The sequence below is a fragment of the Aotus nancymaae genome, unplaced genomic scaffold, assembly GCF_030222135.1.
Source record: "Aotus nancymaae isolate 86718 unplaced genomic scaffold, 86718_ANA_hifiasm-v0.15.2.pri h1tg000014l, whole genome shotgun sequence".
Lineage (NCBI taxonomy): Eukaryota > Metazoa > Chordata > Mammalia > Primates > Aotidae > Aotus > Aotus nancymaae.
In genome coordinates this window covers 119,676,441-119,702,670 of record NW_026988425.1, presented here as the reverse complement: position 1 = coordinate 119,702,670, position 26,230 = coordinate 119,676,441, and the positions used below count along the sequence as shown (strand labels likewise).

The 26,230-nt window shown below is 42.0% G+C and overlaps 1 protein-coding gene and 1 pseudogene across 1 annotated transcript in view; one reads left to right on the top strand and one right to left on the bottom strand.

Annotated features, from left to right (window-relative positions):
• Positions 1-15,853, bottom strand: part of LOC135274901 (amyloid-beta A4 precursor protein-binding family A member 2-like) — a 59,820-nt gene extending 43,967 nt beyond the window's left edge. The window contains exon 1 of the mRNA XM_064376272.1: positions 15,769-15,853. The gene's annotated coding sequence lies outside the window, so the exon portion shown is untranslated. The remainder of the gene's footprint in view (positions 1-15,768) is intronic.
• A 639-nt stretch (positions 15,854-16,492) lies between these two features.
• On the top strand, positions 16,493-25,664 carry LOC110569020 (amyloid-beta A4 precursor protein-binding family A member 2-like; annotated as a pseudogene).
• Positions 25,665-26,230: the final 566 nt, after the last annotated feature.

The following is a 26,230-nucleotide window of genomic DNA, read 5'->3' as shown; positions in this document are numbered from 1 at the left end:
AATCTGTGAAACAGGGACAGAGTAAAAGAAGAGAAGTTGTAAAGGTACCAGATCACAACAGGCTTTCTAATGTAATGCCAAGACTTTAAACTAAAATGGAAGACATTAAAGAAATTTAAACGATCAAATTACACAATCAGAATTCATTCTGAAGGTTGTAATAGGAAAATGATTTGAGGAAGGGAAACCAGTTAGAAAGTTAAAGTGAAAAGTGAGACCAGAGTTCAAAATGGCTCTTGAGTGGTCTACAAGGTAGTATTATTGAAGTCAAAAGGAAAAGATGTAATTACCCAAGGACTAAGGTGACCCTGTGGATGACCAGTATTTTTAAAGGAAGGACCGAAGGAATGTGAGAAGGAGCAGATAATGAGGACAGATGAAAGCCAATGGAGCTAAAAAAAAAAAAACACTACTTATTGTCCAGAGAATGCACCAAAACTTAAGATTCCTCAATATTTGAGATCAATATACCTCATTTATCTAACATCATAAAATAATAAAATTTCCATGAATCTGCAAGGAACACTCTTTCCTGATTACATGGAGTTCCCCATTAGGAAAACCAAGTAGTAAATGTGTTGGAGTATTCTGGGACCTCTCTGAGTTCCTTCTGTGAGCAAAGCTGCTACACTGAACTGTTTCTGATTGCTTCTGAACTCCAAAGTGTTTCTGTTTTGGTCTTTTTGGCTTTTTTCCATCCAAATTGAAAGCAAGATCATCCATGGAGGTGAGGTTGAGCCAGGAACTTAAGGAGAAGTGCAACGTAAGTTTTAGTGAATAAAACAGATGACCCCTGTCCTTCATTACATAATTTCAAATTGTGATCACTGTGACACAAATGAAGTACAAAGAGAAGAGTGTTATGTGTTAAAAAGTAAGGCAAAGTATGTCTATTTGGACTGATCTGAAGGGCTGTCATTTAAATTTCAAAAACAGAAATGTCCAAGAGGTGGTAAAAAAGATCACTCTAAAATGAAACGAAGGAGAATCCTAAGAATATTCAGGGATTCAACACATTTCATGAATGCAAGATAAAAATTCATGAAGCATAAGAATGAAAATAATGATCAAAATAAGAAGGCAGCAACTATAGAAAAGTAAATTTAAATTTAGCATCCAACACCCCACTCTATTCAACACCAGTTAAATTTATAAATATATTATTGTGCCCACACCTTGGCTAACAATTTAGGAAACAAATGACGAGATGGTTTTGATCAGGAAATTTATTAAAGAGTTAAGAGATAAAGACATAGTGAACCTGTAATTTTTTGGTTGATCAAAGGTGAAGGTCTGCTAAAAATATAAGTTCTCAGATAAGCTGCTATATTAGCAGCTATCCTAAAATAAGAGTGAAAGAACATCAGCTTGAAAGTTACCATTATCTGTACATTAAATACTGACAAAATCTCATTAGGGACAGTTACAAATATTCTTGGAAACTTAAAATCTAGAGTGCTTTCCAGTTATCAAAAATGAAACTATTTTGAGGTATAGCATCATCTAGAGGCTGAAGAGAAGATAAAAGACCTCTCACAGTTTGTTCAGGTAGAAAGGAGGGAGGGAGGGAATGGTATAGCAGGGATGAAGAGAGTGACATTCCTCTGAGAATATTTTTTGTATAACTCACTTTCTTAGAACCACAGTATTATTTCATGATATTATCCTTCACAGATCAAAAACTAAACTATTAAAACCAAAAAGACATGAGGAAAAGGGGAGGAATCAAAAACATAATAAAAACAGTAACAAGTGAACATAGCTATACTAAAAATGGAGAATGTAGTCACACTAAAGAAGGAAGAAGAGCTTAAATTTCTATAAATCCAATAGTTTAAAATAAAAAGTTTAAAGAAAAATGTTATAATGGTATAGAAAAATGCGAAAAGATACCAATTTTGGAAAAAAATCGTTATTTATGAACTCAGAAAAAAAGGCTTTGTTTCAGTTATGTATTTTAAAATTTTACATATCCTACAATGAACACATGAATTTTATAATCCATGAAAGCTGGTAAACATCAAATTTGAATTACAAAACAAAAAACAGGCAAAAGTGGGCAGGCGTAGTAGCTCACACCTGTAATCACGGCACTTTGGGAGGCTGAGGTGGGTGGATCATTTGAGGCCAGGTGTTCAAGACCAGCTTGGCCAACATGGTGAAACCCTGTCAAATAAGCTGGCCCGGGAGCACATGCCTGTAATCTCAGCTACTTGGGAGGCTGAGGCACAAGAATCACTTGAACCCAGGAGGTGGAGACTGCACCACTGCACTCCACCAGCCTGGGTGACAGAGAGAAGACTGTTTCAAAACAAAAACATTAAAAAACAAACAAACAAAAAAAACAGGCAAAAGTGATCTACATACACTGTTAGAAGTCGAAGTCGAACAGCGTAACCACTGTATACATGGTAATTGGAAGGGATGAAGGTAGGGGACCTTCTGGGACACTAGTAAATGTTCTTCCTTGATCTGAACTGTGGGCAAACAGTTGTATTCACTTTGAAAATTCATCAATCTGTGCATACCTGTGATTTGTTTAATGTATTGTTATTTAAAAATTCAATATAAAGTATCTTGACAGTAAGAACTATAAGTAATTTGACTGCAATGGATTAAAATAAATCAAATATGCTTCTATCCATCCCTATGCTCATAGTGATTTTTAAAAATGGTAAGTGCTAGCAGAACTCATTATTTTGAGAAACCGGTATATAGAGGGAAAGAACAAGATATTTACTCTTCCTTTCCTATACAAACAGTACCAGTGGGTGATCAAAATAGTAGATGAAGGGAAGTTTCTTTTCTTAGAGGTATTCCAGCTAACCAAGGAAAAAGGAATAATAAAAATTGAATATCACCGTTTTGTAACACCTAGTGAATTAAGGGATCTAGACAATGGTCATCAATGGCTGCTGACATCATCCAAAAACAACAGAAAAAACTCTGAGACTGAATGCCACTTATGAAGTAGAACTGTAAAAACAAACAAAAAAAATCAAATCTGAATCTGATCAAGGCTCTAGATCTGTGCTATCCAGTACAGTAGCTACCAGCCACATCGGGCTACTGAGCACTTAAAATGTGGCTAGTTCAAATTGAGATATGGTATATGCAAAATATATATGATATATGCAATATATATGATATGCTACATGTAAAATATACATATATGACATGTAAAATATACAGGGAACGGCCTTCAGAGAGTAAATATGAAAATAATTTAAAATATCTCACCTATAATTTTGTATCATTTCATGCTAAAATGGTAATATTTTGGATAGATGTGTTAAATACAATATTAAAATTAATTTTGCCTTAAAAAAACTTTTTAGCGTGGCTGCATTATACAGATGTGGTATTTTCTATTAAACAGAATTGCTCTAGCTCCAGTTAACCAATTTACAGGAAATATAGTGGACCAACCACCACAGGGAAGCAAACACCAAAATCCATACTGTGAAAAGTTCTACAAACAATCCTGTTTCTCAACCGATAAAGCTGCAAAGGAAGAGGGGAAAGAGAAAGAAAAATGGGGGACCTCATATACCAAAAGGAAATGTTAAACAATCACAGTAAGAGACCTTATCAAGGACAGTTAATATTTAAGACAATTAGACAACACTAAATATTTGGAGTTTATAAGTGTGCTAATGATAATACAGTTATAGTTCTTTAAAAAAAGACATCTTTTAGAGATATATACTCGAATATAGGTTGAGTATTCTATCTCTTCTATGAAATGCTTAGAACCGTTAAGTGTGTCCAATTTCAGGGTTTTTTTTTTTAATATTTGCATTATATCAGTTGAACATGTAAAATCCAAAAATCTGAGATCTGAAATGTGCCAAAAAGAATCTTCTTTGAGCATTATGTCAGTGCTCAAAAAGTTATGGATTTTGGAGGATTTCATATTTGGGATGTTCAACCTGTATTAACAGAAGACACCTGACATTTGCTTCAAAATAATGGGAAGGGAGGACACAATGAATGAAGTACAGATGAAATGAGACTCACCATAAATTAATAACTGTACTGTGTGACAGGGACATGGGAATTCATTATAGTCCCCACATCCACTTTTCTATGGGTTTGAAATTTTTCCACATAAAAGAAGGTAACTTGAGGAGACTAGAAATTAATTACTGCTTTAGGAAAGACCCAAACCAAGAATGCTGCTATCATGATGCAAGGATGTTAAGCAATATTTCCATGAGTTGGCTATTCCAGCAACTGCTTCCCCTTTCAGAATAGTAAGAAAAATGCAACCAGTCCTGGAGATGGATTAGTATCTTCTGCTGCTTTCTAAGCTGAATATAAGGTGGTCTAACATTACCAGAAAGTGAATAACAGAATTAAAAAGGCAGCTCTTGTCTAGAAGGGGTATCAGATATTAATTAAATAATAGGAGAGAACTAAGTACAGGTTGTCATAAGTGCTGAAAAGGGATACACAGAGTTCAAAGCACAGAGTTTTGACCTAGTTTCTTAGCTCTGGGCAAAGTCCTTGAGGAAAAGAATGAGGGATAGCTATGAAGTGTATGAGAGACGGAGGTGGGAAGCTTTCCGGGTAGAAAAAACAGCATGTGCAAGGAGCATCTCTCATTCATTCAAATAATGTTTGAGAGTTTACTATGTGCTAAACTATAGTACACAGCAAACTAACTTAGTTTACACTGTGTTAAACTGTGCGAATAATCGAACACAACTACTATGACCTTTGTTCTCATGGAGTTTATAACCTAGCAGGAGAACCAGATGATCGCAAAACTCCATGACTAAATATATAATCACAAGTTTAAATAAGTACTACGAAGGAAGGAAAAAGTGCCATGAGGAACTCAAAGAGAAAGCTGGCAGGAAGTACACCTGCTAGGAACTAAAAAGAGGAAAGCACATTTTCAGAACAGGGAGTAAGAAGGAAAAAGATACACGATGAGGCTAAAGGGGTAGGCAGGTGCCAAATAACCTACTAGGAGCTTACTGACTATATTAAGAATTTGATCTTTTCCTCTAAAGGTAATTAAGCAGCCTAGGAATTTCAGGATGAGTGTTCCCGTGTATGTGTTGTTGGCGGCGGGGGGGAGGGGAGGAAGAGAAACTAATCAAACTTGGATTTTGAAAAGATTATTTTAGAAAAACAGATTGTAAGGGGAAGAGGGAGTTTTGACACTACTTAGGAGGCTATTACAGGAATCCAGAGATCCGGAGGATGGGAGGATTACTGGGGATGGGTAGGGGGAGGGAGAATATAAATGGTTGAAAGTACAGTTAAAACAAGTAGAAAGACCTGAGGTGCTCAGCAGATCAAAGCTGAATAAACTACTTGCTAATCAACCATTCACCATACTAGGTAGATATCCAAACTGAGCCAGGTATCCTGGATTTGGAATAGTCTTTCATCTTTATTGCCTAACCCATCAGGCTAAAGACTGTATCTCTTACTTAATGCCATTGTAATAATTTTTTCAAAAGTATCTCAGGAACCCAAGGAACCTTCCTCTGAAACTACAAAACATCTTGCTGGGCTGAAAACTACTAACCTACAGGCTGATCTATGTCCTGAAATAAATAAATAAATGAATATATGAATCTTTCTTCTGAAATCACAAAACATCTTGCTGGGTTGAAAACTACTAACCTACAGGCTGATCTCTGTCCAAAATAAATAAGTGAATGAATAAACATCCTACATAATCTACGGCCAACTTTTGTCCACAAATAAATAAAATTCCTATATGCCTCCTCTCTGATATTAAAATGAGCTTCCCTTAAAATGTTTTTAGAAGACACAGCTAACATAATAGCTTAGTATGTGCTCAGCCCACAACCACCCTGAGATGGGTCCTGTTTGCATTTTCAGATTTGCATTTTGTGTACAGATGAGAAAACAGCCATTTAGTGGCAGACTCAGGATTCAGATTCCAGAGCCTAAACTCACATAGTTAGTAAAACCTAAAAGTTGCTCAATGATAATCTTTTCAGTCCTTAGCTTACTTGACTTCTCTGTGCAGGATCTGGCCTGCTGACAGGTGAATGGTGTTTACACAAGTGTTCATAATTCATTAATGTATATTTGCTTTATGTACTTTTGTACACATGGTAATATACTTCACAATAAAAAGATATAAAAAACTAAGTCAACTAGCAAGACTTAAGTCAGGGTAATTTACATGAAAATCCAGATTTACAACCTCTTTTGAAAAACTGGGAGATCTGGCCTGTCTTCTGCCAAGACAACAATCAGCTGGAGCTGAGCAAAAGCTGCTTCCTTTAGACAAACTGCCTTGTGCTCTGATGGCCCAGTGCCCTCTCTTACAGCTTTCATGATTCATGCTGCTTCTCTGTTCTAAGACTCACCTAACGCCATTCCATACTCTTCTCCCTGATGCTCTCTTTTAACACACAAACATATAAGGATGTAATGTAGGAATTATAGAGCATGTAAGTAGATGTATCATTACTTAAGGCAAGTAAATTTAACCTCAGATCCCTCACCTGCAAAAACAGAGATCATCGTAGTATCCAACAGAATTCTGAAGATTAAACGGGGTCATGCACATAAAACACTTAGCTTGGTATCTGTCACAGAGTCAGCATGCAATGTTAGGAGCTACTGTTTGTTATGACACATATTTCTCACACTCATAACAAAAATGTAAGCCTACCTGCCATGGCTACTGACTTGATTTTTATAGGTGATACATTATCAAAATAGTGTACTTCTGTATTGAACACTCCAGTAAGAATACTCCAGTATTTACCACTGTTAGAAAAATCAGTAAATAAATCTTTCTTAGTACCTTTACATATTACCAGGAAAAATTTCCTACAATTATATTTTGAAAGGCAGACACGTTTTTGCCAAATTCATGTATTTCTCCTGATTGTGGCTTTTGGTGATCTGATCAGTCAGTTAAGTGGGTATCTTACTACTAAAACATACTTTAGTATGATAGAGTTAAGATCTTAAGACAAAAAATATCCTCAAAACTAAGACCAACTTGATTTTTCAAGATAATCACAGGACCACCAAAAGCAGTTTACTATCTTTTACTCCGCTGTTGGTACTCCAATGACTGTCTAATAACAAATATCTAATTCTTGCCCCTCAAACATATACAACATTTTCTCCAAAAAGCCACAAAAGTCTAACTGAAACCATTCTCTTCCAAAGCCAATATAGTAAAGTCCTCATACAATGGAATCCCATGAAGTATAAGAACAGAATGAAAACTCATGAGCTACAGTTATCCACAGCATAGATCACCTTACAAACATAATGCTGAGCAAAAGAAGCCATACACGGCAGAATTCACACTACAAGATTCTCTATGTGCAAAGTTCAGAGACAGTCAAAACTAGTGCTTTCAGAATGCAGAATTAGGTGGTAACTATAAGAAAAACTTGAAAATGAGAACCCTAGAAGACAAGACAGATGTAATCTTTGAGGGAGGGAGGACATGACCCAGAGAAGGCATGTTAGGGATTCTAGCACTTATCATTATGGACAGAATTTTATTTGCTGCTCTCTACCCACACCGTTAAAACACTCTTACTGGTACAGAGATGTGTTCACTGCTCTATTTCCAGCACCTACAACAGTGACTGGTACATAGGAGGTAACCAACAAATATCTGTTGAATGTAAAATTCAGCTTTAGGAATCCAAACTGTTACATATTTCGTGAGCTTCTTGGACCCTACGTGTAAACAGTAACAGCTAGTATAGTGTCCATTTGCCTTGTCAGTATATACAAGGAATTAAGTATTTAAGCCCAATTACTTTATAATTCTTAACGTGTCCCTCTTATTGAGATATTTATACCAAACATATGCAGAAAACATTTACTGAATGTAACCAGATTCAATTCAAACAAACATTTAAAAATATTAACAAGGAAAAATACAGAAACTCTGCTGAACAGCAAGCCTAGGCTCTAGATAATGACTCTGCCACCTCCTCCAACAAAGAGCACACAAGAAGGCTCTGTTATTACAGGATGACCATAAGTTTGCTCATATTTTTAAGAGTAAACAATGCAAATCCTTTGTTTCTTGAACAATGAGTTACACATTTCACAAGGTGATCATTACAGCATACAGGAGTTGAAAACTGGAAGTTTCTAGAGGATAGGGATCCCAAACAACAGGATACAGATCCCAAAGAAAACGTATGCACTTAATATTTGTTAAGCTCTCAAAAAGAATTAGTCATTACCGGTATACTCCTGAATTTTAAAATTACATACTGAATTAAGTAAGCTAATCTTATGTTAACTTGTGATATTCAGTTATCAGAAACTGTTGTATAATCTCTAAGATAGTGACAATTCCAAAAGAATGACAATTCCTAAGATAACCAAGAAGAAAAATGAACTTTTCAATCTTTGGAAATGTACATTAAAAAAAAAAAAAAAATATTTCAATAAATCAAAAAAAATTTAGTTAAACCAGGTATATACTAATCTTATGTTACTAATTAGAATCCACAGAAAGTAATATGAGCTTCTGTTTTACCTCCTTTCTGGACATGATAAACTAGAATTGAGATCATTCATCAGTTAACTCACTCCCCAGTATTCTGCCAGCACAAAGAATTTAGGTCATTCTTGATATACAACTGAAATATACCCACAACACAAACTAATAAAAAATAAATAAATAAATAAATAATATACCCACAACACAAACTAATAAAAAAAATCTCCTGATCTATCCCAAAGTAAGAACCACCTGAGATTCAGTATTGAACACTACATATATGACAGCCACAGTACATGTTATCACACTTCAAATGGTGTATACAGCACAAAGTTTGGTAATATTGGTGTTCTCATGATCTAAAGCAGTGTTCTTGTGGTATAGGCAACCATTCAGAGTACATTTATTTTCATCAATTTTTAGGCTATAAAACTCCCTACCCACATATTCGCCACATACTTCTCATTATTAAGAATTTATCTGTTTAAGAGGAATGGAAATAAAGCACCTGGCTAACCCATAAAGGAGCAACCTGAAGCCACTCTTCTCTGCAATAAATAAATAAAGCAGCACTCCAGGTCAGAGACAGGAAAAGACTTATTTTTTGTGCTGGCTTATGCAGGAAATACTGCAACATACCAGTTTTATAGGATTAACTTTAAAATCTGTAAACTATCCTAGTGTCTATTTCTTTCTACAAGACTACAAGTTGTTAAAGTAAAAAGGTTTTTCAAGATTTGCTTTCAAAATTCAGAGGTGCAAAGCAAGTTTCAGTCGAGTATCATTCTAGACATAAACTATCTTCTTATTTAACATATGATCAAAACTCTACTAATTAAAAATAACTGTGCTCATTCCACTAGCTTGTCTTCAGCTACTACAACACTCAGTCATTCACAACGCTGAGCACACGAATGCTTTCAGGCAGGCCTGAAATGAGCAATGACTGAGCAGTCAGAGATGGGTGGCACTACACAGGAATTTACAGCTGGACTCGGGGTCTTTCGGTAAAGTGAATTTTTATGTTATCAGGGGTATGTCAAGCAAAAGGATTACATCTCCAAATTTTCCACCAAAACTATTATTTTTAAAGACATTTTCCTTGCAGCATGGTGATTTATCATATTTATACAGAGTTTTATTCTTACAACTGTACAAAGTTTACATTTGGTCTCTAAACAGAAAAGAGATTAAAGAGCAAGTAAAAGTCAGAGCCAGACCTTGTTTCCAGGATTGACGGGGAAAGAAAATGGGAGTGGAACTACTGTAATTATTTTCCTTCAAATCAAACAGGAAGCAGTACTACATATACTGTGCTACAGACGGGTTTCAACCTCATTACTTATTGGTGTCTTTCCTTTTTTTTTGAGACAGCATCACTCTGTTGCCCAGCCTGGAGTGCAGTGGTGCAATCTCACTGCAACCTCTGCTTCCTGGGTTCAAATGATTCTCCTGCCTCAGTCTCCTGAGTAGCTGGGTTTACAGAATGTGCTACCCCCCGCGGCTAATTTTTGTATTTTTAGTAGAGACAGGGTTTTGCCATGTTGGTCATGCTGGTCTTGAACTCCCAACCTCAGGTGATATGCCCGCCTTAGCCTCCCAAAGTGCTGGGATTACAGGCGTGAGCCACCACGCCTGGCCAACTGGTGTCTTTCCTTATTAATAGTACAATGTAATTTGTGCCAATATTTAACCTGGAAGGGGGACAATATAGTTTGAAACATAACTGTCTTATGAAGCTGTCCTGAAACAAATTTCGGAGTTGTAAAATATAGTTAGAATTATCAGCCAACTATATAAATTAAAGCCTTAACCATGACTGTCTAAAATGCCAAACACACTAACACAAAAATTATTACTACAGTGAGGATCATTAAAAGTTGGGAGCCAAACTTCAGTGCCTTCTCATAAATCACAGTGAATTTTTTACTTTCGAAACCGTATGAAGCAAGTATGCATTTATCAGTAAATATCAAAATTAAAACTCTATTGGTGGCCAGGCTCGGTGGCTCACCGTTATAATCCCAGCACTTTGGGAAGCCGAAGCAAGCGGATCACAAGGTAAGGAGTTCATGACCAGCCTGGTGAATATGGGGACACACTGTCTCTACTAAAAATAGAAAAACTAGCTGGGCGTGGTGGCACGTGCCTGTAGTCCCAGCTACCTGGGGGACTGAGGCAGAATCGCTTGAACCCAGGAGGCAGAAGTTGCAGTGAGCCAAGATTCTGCCACTGCACTCCAGTCTGGGCCACAGAGCAAAACTCCGTCTCAAAAACAACAACGAAACTATACTGACTATATTGTATCACTCACTCACGAAACAATCCCTATATGTAACGACTGATTTTTGTCATTAATTTTTATTCATTAGCTTGGCCATTTTCTGCAGTTCTTAAGGTTTCGAAAATGTTAAGGTATCAAGAAAATCCCACTGCATACACAAATTAACTCAAGAAAGATTAAAGACTTAAATGTAAAACCCAAAACCACAAAAATGCTAGAAGAAAACTTAGGCAATACCACTCAGAACATAGGCATGGGCAAAGACTTCACGATGAAAACAACAAAAGCAATTGCAACAAAAGTTAAAATTGACAAATGGGATTCTAACTAAACTAAAGCGCTTCTGCACAGCAAAAGAAACTCTCATCAGACTGAACAGGCAACCTACAGAATGGGAGAAAATTTTTGCAATCTACCCTTCTGACAAAGGTCTAATATCAAGAATCTACATGGAACTTAAACGAATTTACAAGAAAACAAACAAGCCCATCAAAAAGTGGGCAAAAGATATGAACAGACACCTTTCAAAAGAAGCCACTTATGCAGCCAAAAAAAGGGAGGCATTTATTCGGCCAACAGACATATGAAAAAATGCTCATCATCACTAATCATTACAGAAATGCAAATCAAAACTACAATAAGATACTATCTCATGCAAGTCAGAATGGCAATTATTAAAAAGTCAGGAAACAACAGATGCTGGCAAAGCTGCAGAGAAACAGGAAAACTTTTACAAGGTTGGTGGAAACGTAAATTAGTTAAACCACTGCGGAAGACGGTATGGCAATTCCTCAAGGACCCGGAACCAGAAATGTCATTTGACCCAGCAATCCCACTGCTGGGTATATACCCAAAGGAATATAAATCATTCTAATATAAAGACACATGCACACATATGTTTACTGCAGCACTATTTGTAAAAGCTAAGACACGGAACCAACCCAAATGCCCATTAATGATACACTGGATAAAGAAAATGTGGTACATATATACACCATGGAATACTATGCAGCCATAAAAAAGAATGAGATCATGTCCTTTGCAGGGACATGGATGAAACTGGAAGCCATAATCCTCAACAAACTAACACCAGAACAGAAAACCAAAACCCAATGTTCTTACTCATAACTGATAGCTGAACAATGAGAACACATGGACACAGGGAAGGGAACAATACACCAGGGCCTGGGTTCTGTTGCAGGGTGGGGGGCAAGGGGAAAGAGAGCATTTAGAACAAATACCTAACGCATTCGGGGCTTAAAACCTAGATGATAGATTGATAGGTGCAGCAAACCATCATGGCACATGTATACCTATGTAACAAACCTGAACATTCTGCACATGTATCCATCCTGGAACTTAAAGTTAAAAAAAAAAAACAAAAAAAAACCCACTGTACTCCACTTGATACAATAAATCAATTCCTGGGAATCATGTAAATCAATGGTGTAACAGTAAAAAATGACATAAATCATTTTCATACTAACCTACATTTTAATTTCAGATAACCACAGCGGGGAATACTAATATTCCCAAGACTTAACAAAAACAAACACTTAAGTATGCAGCAAAATCTAATAAGCGTACACAACAGCACAATCTTAAAACTTTATTGCTTCCTCCATAGGTTAACAGATTGAAAACACAGAAGCTACTGAAACTTCCTTCAGCCACTCTGTCAATCAGCCAATGAAACTGTTCCTTATAATGATTCACACCATTGTCTTACATATTTAAACAGTTGTTTGGTGAGGCAGAAAACCACCCTAATTCTTTTCAACTTTCTGATAATCTTATATCAAGTACACCAGTAAACAAAATTCTGATTGCAAATGCAGATATGTATCACACACATAAAAACACTTTTCCCTTTATTACTTTTCGTTTTTTGAGACTGAGTCTCACTTTGTTGCCCAGGCTGGAGTGCAATGGCGCAATCTCAGTTCACTGCAACCTCTGCCGCCCAAGTTGAAGTAATTCTCCTGCTTTAGCTTCCCAAGTAGCTGGGATTACAGGAACACCCCACCATGTCTAGCTAATTTTTGTATTTTTAGCAGCAATGTGGTTTTGCCATGTTGGCCAGGCTGGCCTCGAACTCCTGATCTCAAGTGATAAGTCTGCCTTTATTACTTCTTTAGTATCATGCAGAGAGAATTATTTTCAATCTAGGTATATATAAATAAATATACATTAAAGTAGTATTCTACATTTTCTTCTACTATTTTGTAAGTTTTTTTATTGTTTGTCATTTAGATTTCCTTTGATTTTTTTAGGCTATGAGGCAGAAAACATTTTTTAAAAATGGATAACCAATAGTCCTAGGACCATGTATTGAACAACCCATTCTTTCTCCAACAGTCTATAATATTATTTTTACCACATAGTCGTAGTTTCCCCACTTGCTGGCTAAGTGAACTTAAAAGTTATTGTATCTGTTTCAATTTCTTCACCAAAAAGGAGAGAGAATCGTTCACTTCATAGGTTTACTCTGAGAATTAAATAAATTAAGCACCTAAAACAATATGACACACATTAATACTGATGATCATAATTACTAAAAGCCCACAAATGCACAGATGTTTCTGGACTCCCTGGTTCCTAAACTGACATGGTGCTTTAAATTTCTAACAAGTTTCCTGATAGGACCTTCTTTTTCCAAAATTTTGTGGCTATGATTTTATAAGACAGGTTTTCTTATCAATATGTCAAGTTTTCTACACCACCACACTAGAAGACACTGACTTCGAGAAAATTCGTAAATTCTACAATAGTGACTAGCTCCATCCAGAAAATACTTTGTTTCATCTCATGTATTCAGATTGCACTTTACGTCCTTCATTAAGATTCCAGTAGCTCACCAATATTTGTTATATTTATTCCTAGGTAGTTTTATTAGAGAAAGATTTACCGGTATATATCATAATTTAAATTGCACATACCCTTTGCCTCGGCAATTCCATTTTTAAGAATCTGATATGCAGTAATAATATATGTGTACAGATATATAAAGGCTACTATTGCAACAGCAGAATCCCGGAAACAAATGTCTGTCAATAAAGCAAAGATAATCGAAACAGCAGCATATTCACAGGATGACAAACTACTCCACCATTACAGAGAAAACGGAATCAAAGCACTGGCTTATTAATTTTCGAAACTAGCATGCTAAAACAAAACAAAACAAAAAATAAGTTGAAAAATTAATGTTGCTTTTTTTTTTTTTAAACTGAGGGGGGTGGGGAAAACAAAAGCATCATATGTAAAGTATTGACTCCAGCCTGGCTCTTAGTAAGCATTTTAATCACCTTCAAAAATTAAATGTGACCTGGGCAAACAGGTCACTGAATATTATTTCATTTCACTCTCTTATTTATGGCCTGTTTTACTCTATATAAAATTCTGAGGTGGCTCCATAATACAGCATGTTAAAAAATAAGTTTTCAACTTGCATTTTACTCGTAAATATTTAGAATGCAAAAAGTCCCTACAATATAATATTTAACCAGCGATGCTTTTCAATATGCCATACAAATCTCAATACTGTAATTCAAGAGGATAAGTACTCCTCCTACTACTAAATCACCTTACTTCGGCAAACCACTGAAAACGTGTTTCTCTCCATACTTGAAGTAACCTTTTAAAAGTGTGTTGTCCCGCATATCAAGTACCAGAGATCACACTTCAGGAACAAAGTGACGTTCTGTGTAATATGGAAACAAAGCCTTTCCTCCTAGGAAAGGAAGCCCCAGAAAGGGCAAATAATGGGAGCTTATTTTAAAACCAAAGCAATATGTTGCCTTTTCTCCTAAATCTCTGGATTAAGTTTTACCTTTAGATTGTTCTTTCTCAATTCAAGGTCAAAAAGATACAAGTTAAATTTTTCTTAAACGAAGAATACTATATCCCTTAAAAGAATTCATTATTAAGTGTAACTGCTAGCTTCTTCCAGCCAGCAAACAAGCTTCCGTGAGTTCAAAAGTTGCAGAGGCATACTATTCCCGCTCCCAGATGTTACGAGTAAGCATTTCAAACAAATATACACACATGAAACCACTACCTGCCCAAGTATCTCGATACTATTTGAACTAATGAATTGATTTTCTCTTTTTAAAGGGGATATTTTTACTCTTCACATTTCTGTATTTCTCTAATTGTTTGGAATAACAAGTACTACTTTATGATAAAAAAATTAATATACAAAAATGGGAGGAGGATTCTAGCTTTTTTTTTTTAGGAACTTAGGCTTTTTAATGTAATATATAAGCTAGTTTCAAAGCACTGGAAAAATGGCATACTTCAGAGCACACAGGAAAAGTGTTACTTTTTTTGGCTGAATCCACGGGTCTTTCGTAATTTTTAAGAGCTCAACTTATTCTCCATTCGTAGGAAAAGTATTACTTGTGAAAGTTTAATTCAAGTTAAATTATTAAAAGTGTTAAGAGGTTGGCTTTTTTCAAAGTTACCTTAAGTAAGTAATACAGCATAAAAGAAAACCCGACCTACTACGCCTCACAGGCTGAGCTGAGTGCTCTGCAGTCTCAAAGCCTTATCGCTGGCGTGCGCATACCGCAGGGAGTGACATCAGATCGAAACTACAAGGTTTCGCCGGGGACCAACCACTCCTCCAAAGACAGCAGCTCCCGGCCAGCTGAAGGTGGCACCCCAAGCCCTGGCCCGCAGGGGCCCGCTCACGGTCGCCGCAGAACCCTCACCGGAGCCGAATTTCTTTGAGCAGGACCTGTTGCGCGTCCCCGCCCTCGGTGAGCCGCAGCCAGGCACAGGCGCCCGCAGCGATGCACCCGCCCGGGACGGCGGCGGGCGCCCCGCAGCCCCCTCCCCCGCCGCCCCCGCCCGAGGGGCTCCCCGCGGCCTGCGGCCCGGCGCCAGCCCACCCCAGCCCACCCCGCCGCCCCGGCAGTAGCCGAGGGGGAGGGCGGGACAAGGGCCCGATGCCGAGGGGCGGGCGGCGGCGCTCGACCCCGTACGCGGAGGCGCTCACCTTGGCGGCCGCGGCTCTGGCGGACATCTTGTCTCTCTCCAGCGCCGCGCGAGGCTCCGCGGACCCGAAACTCCGCGCCGCCGGCCCGCCCGCTCCTCACGACACAGCCCAAATAAACAACTCCCGAGAGCGAGCGGGGCAGGGGCGGAGGCGGCCGGAAGAGCCCGGCCCACGGGGAGGGAATTCAACTCGGACAAAAGTCCGGGAAGCGCCCGCCCCGCCCGGGTCTTCTCCACGGGGCGCGCCCGACCGGCGCCTCCCTCCGAGCGCGGCCACCCGCTCGGCCTCCCCCAGCTCTCGCAGCCGGGCCGCGTCGGCCCCGCCCGCTCGCCCGCTCGCCCGCCCCTCGGCAGCACCCGTGGCCTCCCAGCGTCTCCTCAGAAGCCGGCTTCCGCACGTAACTTCCCGGTAACCGGCGGCCGCCCAGGAACGCGGCGTCGGCTGCCTTAACCGACGCCGGCTGCCTTAACCGACGCCGGCAACTCAACGGCCACGCAAACCTGCTGGCCCGGACCACTGAGCATGTCAGGGGGCGGGGCCCTGGCGGGGGCGGGGGGGCGGGGGCGGGGGGCGGAGCCCGGGCGGGGGCGGGGGGCGGGGGGCGGGGCCCGGGCGGGGGGCGGGGCCCGGGCGGGGGGCGGGGCCCGGGCGGGGGCGGGGGGGCGGGGCCCGGGCGGGGGCGGGGGGGCGGGGCCCGGGCGGGGTCCGACCCCAATCGCGGAAGGAAAAGCCGGGTAACCCAAGTAACTTGGAAGACAGTTTTCGCTGCCTTGCGAGCCTTCCTGTTGTTTTTATCCAAGGTCCGGCAAAATTCGCCCCCCAGGAGAAAGCCCCTGTGCACTAAAGCTCTCCTAAAGAGACCTGTCCAGTTGCTTCTCGACAAGCCACGCATGAGCCCCACGCATGAGTGCGACTGGAAAGGCTGGCAGAGTCGATACCTGGCAGTTGTTTCCTTCACTGCAAACAGCATGGTCACGGCTGTCACCGCGTGCCTGGGCGTTGCTTCCACGGAAGGCGGAACGCGTTTTCTGCAAGGCGCGTCATGGCTTTCATCAAGGAGCTCTAGCAGGGTCAGAAGCAATGCTCTCGTTCACCCCGCCGACTGCCAAGGCTGAAAGTGGTGATGAGGTCATGGGCACCCGGAAGCAGCAGCCTGAGAAACACCCCAGAGACCTGTGACATCTCGGCCCACACCCCACATTAGGCCCTAAGGTATATCCAAAGTCTCTTTCCCGCCCATCTAGACAGGAATCTGAAAATTTTATTTTTGGCCTTCAAGATTGCTGAAGTTCTTGTTGACTGAACCGGTCAAGCTGCCCTGCAGTCTAAAGGCTGTCCCTCCAACTCAAAATTGGGCAGAAGAGGGTATAAACACGTGCAGTCCATGGTCCAGTTTAATCAGCCACTACACAAACTTCCCACAATGTTGACGGCTTTGCTAAACACTAAGGAACATGGTAAGAAACCATTCCTAGCCTCCCTAATCTACACTTGTAAAATGTAAAGGTCTTCAAAAATGCCAGAAATTCTTAGTAACATCAATGATAACATCTCAGTAGCATCAATGATAAAACCTGGTATAGTGCCACAATGGGCACAGAAGAAATGGGAGAAAGCATACACATCAGGTTTTAGAAAAAGGTTTTCTCTTTAGAATTCAACTGTATGAAAAGAACAAATTTAACAACGAAATACCTGTATAAGATACATGTATATCAATTAAGGCTTCGAAGTAAAGTATGACACATCTTGCAACCCAAAGCTATCTGAACTAGAAAAGAGCCTTCTGCAAATCAAACTCTTATTCCTTTTTTTCTTCATAAAAATGCTGAAGTCATTTTTGTTTTAAAGTCATATTGTAATTGTTTTGCGTTTGGACAAAGTATTATTTATTCTTTTAAGAATTGTGGCTAGGTGTAGTAGCTCACGCTTATAATCCCAGCACCTGGGGCCAGGTGTGGTGGCTTACGCCTTAATCCTAGCACTTTGGGAGGCCAAGGCAGACAGATTGCTTCAGGTCAGGAGTTCAAAACCAGCCTGGCCAACATGGTGAAACCCCGTCTCTACTAAAAATATGAAAGTAGCTAGAAATGGTAGCAGGTGCTTGTAATCCCAGCTGTTTGGAAGACTAAGGCAGGAGAATGGCTTGAACCTCAGAGGTGGAGGTTGCAGTGAGGCAAGATCACACCACTGCATTCCAGCCTGGGCAACAAGAGCAAAACTCTGTCTCAAATCATCATCATCATCATCCCAGCATTTTGGGAGGCCAAGGCCAGAGAATCCCTTGAGGCCAGGAGTTTGAGACCAGCCTGGGAAACAGTGAGACTCCATTCAAAAGAAACAAAAAAAAATTGACATTGTGATTAAATTTCCTCATGTGCAAACACCATTTAAAAAGGCCTGGGAGGTATTTTTTAATTTCAAAAGGTGGTGATGAAAGACCTTTCACATTATCTTCACCATTTAAGAAGATGTGCAGTGGCATAACCTGCCTAGAACTAGGTGTGGTATCTTTATTAGTACCTAAATCTAGAGACAGTATCTACAGACACACTGACATTTTTCACTTTTCCTCATTTGTCACTTTTACAAGTTGCCCAATGTATAATTTAAATACTACATTGCAACTGTCACCAATTACAAACAGTTATATATCTGATTTGCCACTGTTTAAGAAATGAGATCAAGCAAAAATACTTCGTCTTGATAATACTATCCTTTAAAAAATATATTAATAAAGTATTTCAGTGAATAATAGTATTGCTTTAAAATTTTTCACCTGGCACGGTGGCTCACGCCTGTAATCCCAGCGCTTTGGGAGGCCGAGGCGGGTGGATCAGGAGGTCAAGAGATCGAGACCATCTTGGTCAACATGGTGAAACCCCATCTCTACTAAAAACACAAAAAATTAGCTGGGCATGGTGGCGCCTGCCTGTAATCTCAGCTACTCAGGAGGCTGAGGCAGGAGAATTGCCTGAACCCAGGAGGCAGAGGTTGCGGTGAGCCGAGATCGCGCCATTGCGCTCCAGCCGGGGTAACAAGAGTGAAACTCCGTCTCAAAAAAAAAAAAAAAAAAAAAAAAAAAAAAAAAAAAGAACAAAGCTCTATTCCTGCAGTTTATTTTTTGGATAGATGTTTTGATAACAAGTGAAAAGTATAAAGCATAATCTAAAAGAATCGCCCCTTTAACAAGTAAAGAGTTTACCCATGGAATACCAAAAAAGTATTTTCTGACTTTTATGCTTCCACATGCAAGCCATCATGGCTCCTCTAGATCAATATGGGAAGAAATACAAGTTAATTAGGGATTCTCATTCAGAGTTACAATAATGTTGAACCGTGAATCTCTTCCGATTGTACAGATTTATCTTATTTCTGATCATCTCTGCAACTGAACAGGAAACTAAAAAACCACGACACTTACAAAGACAACTTCCTGTGGGATTTTTGGTGTCTGCGGCTCAGAATGAAAAAAGCATTATGTGTGCAAAATCTTTATACATTTTAGATGGAACTACTTAATAAATCAGCCTTGACCAAATAACTGTATACACACCTAATTTATATATGTGTATATTTATGGTTTTAATTCAAAAAAAGATCCTTAGGAAAGCATATTTATGTTATTTTTATATGAACTGTGAGTTTATGCTTGACATGCAAAGAGGAAGTATTTATTCACAGTAGTACAGCACAAGACAATCTCTATAATGTCACAGAAGAGAATATATACAAAACACTAGAAGGAGAAGCGCTTTATCAAGACATTATAACAAAAATTAGTCCTGATCTCACTCCTATGCCATATCATTAAGCATTCTACAAATTGTTAACAGCATTTTCCTCTGCCAACAAAGTCATATAACAATGTTAAATGGGGGAAAATGTCTTTTAAGGCTCATAATGTTTCTAAATTTCATAGACCAGTAAAAATTTTAAAAACATATTAGAGGTGTAATATAGGAGTACCAACTTTTTAATCTTATAAAGTAAAAATATTTTAAAACAAACATTATTAACTGTATATGTAAAGATAATTAAAATGGCAAATTTTATATTATGTACATGTTACCACAATTTGGATATACAACAAGGAAGCTATTATCAACACCATCTCATTTTTTTTTTTCAAAGAGGCCAGGCGCAGTGGCTTATGCTTGTAATCCCAGCGCTTAGGGAGGCCAAGGCAGGTGGATCATGAGGTCAGGAGTCCGAGACCAGCCTTACCAACATGGTGAAACCCCATCTCTACCAAAAATACAAAAATTAGCTGGGTGTGGTGGTGCACACCTGTATCCCAGCTACTCAGGAGGCTGAGACAGGAGAATGGCCTGAACCTGGGAGGTGGAGGTTGCAGTGAGCCGAAATCGTGCCACTGCAGTCCAGCCTGAGCAACAGAGTAAGACTATGTCTCAAACGAAAAAAAAAGAGAGAGCACATAAACACTAAAAAACAAGTCTTTTTACATTCACTTCAAAATACATAAAGTTAGTTCTCAAAAGAATTCCTCCTTTGGGGCCACCCTTCCCACTAACTGGGGCAAGGTGGAGCTTTCGGTTTTTCAGGGTCCCAAATAGTGCCCTGATTATGTGTTTCCTGAGATCTCCCCAGAAGCCAAGCAGATGCTGTCATGCTTGCTGTACAGTCTCAAGAATCGTAAGCCAGTGAAACATCTTTCTTTAAATTAATTACTCAGTCTCAGGTATTTCTTTATAGCAGTGTGTGAAAGACCTAATACATATTCAAATCTGCAAGTGCGATACATTACATAAAAAGAATGAAGGACAAAAACCATATGTCCATTTCTATAGATGCCAAAAAAGCATTCAACGAAATTCAGCATCCCTTCATGATAAAAACTCAACTGGATGTAGAAGGAACATGCCTCAGCACAATAAAAGTCAGAGCTAGTATCTAATCAGAAGTGGAACAGTTTCAGTGCATCTTAGAGGTTTACGTGAGTGATGAACTTGGGTGGAGATGGTGACACAGCTTGTTCTCTCCTCCTAGGCTCTTAGTGCATCGAAGATCCTGAGCTGCCAGGGGCCTGGCCACTCCCACCCCGAGCCCTACCTTGGCTGAGCTTGTCACCGCTGCGTGTCCCGGGCTGCCGACCTGCCTGTCATCTGCAGTGCACAGGTATGCATGTGTGTGCATACGTACATGCACCACACACATACCATGACTACCTCACACACAGCACACCCATACCCCGTGCACACCACGCACATATCATACCCCCCTCTCACACATTATACACATGCCATGCCCACCTCACGTACAACACACACACATACGCCATACCCACCACACACAAAATACATACCCACCTCACATACACCACACACACACCCCATACACACCACAAACACACCACACACCTAACTCATGTACACCCCACACCCCACATACATACTCCATACACACCATACACAACACACGTACCCACCTCATAGACCACATATACACTATGCCCACTGCATACACACCACACACTTAACCCATATACAGCACACACACCACACACATACCATGCTCAGCTCACACACACCACACACATAGCCCATACACAGCACACACCACACACACATCACACCCACCTCACACACCACACACTACATATATACCATGCCCACCTCACATACCCCACACACGTAACCCACGTACACCACACATACACTACGCATATACCATGCCAACCTCACACGCCCCAGACACTTAACCCATACACACCACACACACAGCACACACATATCCCCACCTCACTCACACACCATACCCTTACCATACCCACCTCACACACATACCCCATACACACCACACACAAAACACGTCATACCCACGTCATACACCACGCACCACATATACACCATGTCCACCGCACATGCCCTACACACTTAACCCATATACACCACACACACACCACACACACCATACCAACCTCACACACAGCATACATATATCATACCCATCTAACACACATACCCCATAGACACCACACAACACATTTACTCACCTCTCACACCACATATATACCATGCCCGCCTCGCACACCCCATACCCTTAACCCATATACACCACACATACACGGCACACACATATCATACCCACCTCACACACCACATATATACGTGTCCTCCTCAGACACACCACACACTTAACCCATGTACATCACACACACCACACACGTATCATACCCACCTCACATAGACACCATACACTTCTCATACCCACCTCACACACCACACAGCACATATACACTGTGCCCACTTCACACACCCCACACATTCAACCCATATACACCACACACATTCCACCCACATACCATGTCCACCTCACACACACCATACACATATCATACCCACCTCACACACACCACATGTGTATAACGACCACGTCACAGACACCACGTGTATACCGTGCCCACCTCACACAGCCCACACACTCAACCCATATGCACCACACACACCACACACATCATACCCACCTCACACACACCATACACATAGCATACCTACCTCACACACAGCACACACTTAACCCATATACACTACACAGCCACACACATATCATACCCACCTCACATACACCGCACACTTAACCCATATACACTACACACACCACACACATAGCATACCCACCTCACGCACATACCCCATACACACCACACACTACGTATACATCACGCTCACCTCCCACACCCCACACATTCAACCCATATACACCACACACATACTACACACGTACTTTCATACAGTGTCACACACCACACATAAACCCCCCCATGCCATATACACCACACACATCATGTCCACCTTGCACACACCACACACATACTTCATACACACCATGCACTCTTCACAGTTACCAGACGCCACGCATATACCCCATACCCACCACACCCATCTTATATACACACACCACACATGCCACGCTCACCACATAATACCACACATGCACACACCATACGCATTTCATATACGCCACACACACTTCATAAATACCACGTACACACCACACCACACTCCACATACATATTACATCACCCATACAACACAGCACATTCCACACAGACAACTTATTCACACTACAAAGATACCACACACACCATACAATATCATACATACATATACAATACACATCTTATAGGCACCACACACCCCATACACACCACACACCCCTCATACAACCACACATGTTACACACACCTCATACGTACCACACACCACAAACACTACTCCATGCACAGAAAACATACACACTCAACCCTTCCACACTATATCACACTTCACACACACCACACACACATATCACATTCACATCACACACACCACATACCACACACCATACACAGAACACTCCACACACTCACCACACTCATGAATGCACCACCAGCATACACACATACGCACCCCACACACTCCCTACCTACCACACCACGCACGCTGTATGTCACACACACACCACACTCCTCCACCACACACATTTCCATGCAAACTACTCATTTTGCATTCAGACTGCTTGAATGAAACTGAATGGTTTAGTTTTCCCCAAATTAATACTGCTCGTCTGCACGCCGCCGGCTGTCCTGGCTTACACATCCCCTGGTCCCGCCCTTCCTGGATTCAGTGCCACCTCCTGTGTTTTGGGTATCTCTAGCTGTGCCCTGTGGTGTGCTCATGTCCTGATCACATGGGAGGCTGGCCCCTCTGCCCCAGTGGCCGTTTTCCTGGCGGAGACTGGCCTGTTTGCCACCACTCCTGAGGCCCAGAGCAGCGGCTGGTGCAGGAAGTTCTGCTTCCTTCCCTCCCCACGGGACATTTTGTCTCAGGTCTGACATCTCCCTAGCCAGAAGAGAGACCTTCAAAGGCGCGCAGGTGGGTTTCATTATAATGTTGGTGAATAATCAATGCGTTTTGGTAAAAAACTCAACCAGTACATAGATCTTCAATAAAGTAAAATGTGCATGGCCCCTCTGCTCCCACCTTTCTCCCCTCCCCTCCCCTCCCCAGAGGACACGACTGACGAGCCTTTGGGGAGCTCCCCCTTTCTGTGTGCCTTCGTGTCTGTGTATGGACTGGGGAGTGTGTGTGTATTCTCTAGCCATCTTAACGGAGCTGGAACTGGGATCTACACACGTGCACTGACTGTAGCTCACTTGCCATTTTCTCTCCAAAACAGGACTTTAAGATCCCTCACTGTAGTGCCTGTTGCCCTGCCTCTTTAAAAACGCCATCAACTCCTGGAGCACACGAACTCTTTCATCATTTACTTGACCATTCCCTTATTTATGGGTACTTTGGTTGTTTCCAGTTTTTTAAAAGATTGCTGGCTGGGCGCGGGGGCTCACACCCGTAATCCCTCCACTTTGGGAGGCTGAGGTGGGTGGATTACGAGGTCAGGAGTTCAAGACCAGCATGACCAATATGGTGAAACCCCGTCTCTACTAAAAATACAAAAATTAGCCAGGCGTGATGCGAGCTTGTAGTCCCAGCTACTTGGGAGGCTGAGGCAGGAGAATTGCTTGAACCCGGGAGGTGGAGGTTGCAGTGAGCCGAGATCATGGCACTGCACTCCAGCCTCGGTGACAGAGTGAGACTCTGTCTCAAAAACAACAAAAAAAAAAAGATTGCTGCAATGAAAACCTTTAGCTGTCATTTTTCATCTTGCTGTGGGAGAACGTGGTGGGAGATGCCGTGGTGGTAGAGTGGCCTGGCTCATTGCCAGGCTTTGTATGGTTCTGACTGTATTCTTCCCAGTGTTCCTTTCTACAGTGGTTGCCTCCGGGAGATGATGACTGTGTGAGTGCCCACCACGGCCCACCAGAAGTGTGAGAGTGTGGGGAGTGGCATGTTGGACCACGGGGCAAGGCCAGACCCTGTCCCGCAGTGCCAGGAACCCAAGAGCGAGGACGTGGAGCTGCCATTGGAGGCCATGTACCTGAGGGTCTGGAGCTGGCCGCCCTGTGACCAGAGAGCCCCATGCCCGAAGAACAGGAGTGCCACAACCACAGCCCCGATGGGGACTCCAGCTCCAACTACGTGAACGACGCCTCCAGGGAGGGAGGACTATGACCAGGGCCTCTCTGAGGAGGAGGAGAGGGCATCACCTACTACATCCGCTACTACCCCGAGGATGACGGCTACCTGGAGGGCATGGACTGCAACGGCGAGGAGTACCTGGCCCACACAGCGTGCACCCCATGGACGCCGACGGGTGCCAGGAGGCCGTCAGTGGAGGAATGGACGGAGTCGGCAGGCCCACACCCCCAGGGCCACAGGGCTGAAGGCAGCCAGGACTACCTGGAGGGCTACTTGCCCATCCCGGAGTTTGAGCCCTCCGTCCTAGAGGCCCGTGACCAGGAAGAAGATGGCCCCCACCGTCTGAGCAAAGAGGGCTACCAGGACTACTACCCGGCAGAGGCCAACGAGAACACTGGCGCCTCCCCCTATTGCCTGAGGTGTGGGGATGGGGACCTGGAGGACCAGGAGCAGGACATCGACCGGATCATGGCCGCAATCAAGATGAGCCTGAGCATGATGAGCATCACCAGTGCCAGTGAGGCCAGCCTGGAGCATGGGCTTGAGCCAGGGCCTGGGGACTCTGCAGAGGCCTGCCTTGCCAGCAGGGCCCCAGCAGGCACGAGGCGAGGGCCAAGTCACTGTCAACCTCCCTTCCAAGGCCAAGCACCACGGAGATCCCCAGAGAGGCTTCAAGCCCAACACCAGGACCCCAGAGGAGAGGCCAAAGTGGCCCCACGAGCAGGTGGGACCCTGGCTGTCCCAGAGAAGGGAGCAGAGGGGCCTGAGAGCAAGGAACCTCCTGGTAGAGGCCTGGCAGATGCTGAAGCGAGGGGGTGGGAGGGGCGGGTGCCTTGCAGTTCTAATGGTGGCTGAGCCCTTCACTGGTCCAGTTACGAAGCATGTTGTGTGAATGCTCTGGCCACTCTTATGCTCACCCCTCAGACTCAGGAGTGAAGTCTTTCTGAGGGCTGATTGGCCACTGATGTTTCACAGAAGACTCCCCTACTCCTACCCTAGAAGAGAGTCTATTTCTACCCTGCTGCCCTGGATCTGCTCATGGTGGGGCAGTGTCTGTGGGAGAGCCTGTCAATCCTCAGGGGTGTACTCAGACCAGCAAGGCAGTGGCAAAGACTTGGGGGCGCTGCTGCTCACACACCGCCGTGGCCAGTGGTGGGTGGCCTGGTGGCTGGGGTGGGGGCCGCCGTGCATTTCACAATGGAAGTGTCTCTAAAAGCCTGGGGACCTTGTTCTGATGGGCAATTAGCCGTGAATAACTATTTGGAAAAGGATTTTTTGAAAGTTTGACAAAACCTTAAAAAACAAATGCTAATGAGGGCAACAGATGTCAGCGTAGCTGTGTTTTCTTTTTAATTATGGCAGAGTCAGCGTGCATTCTAACAAACACATTTGAAAAGCTGCCTTCCAAAAAAAAAAAAAAG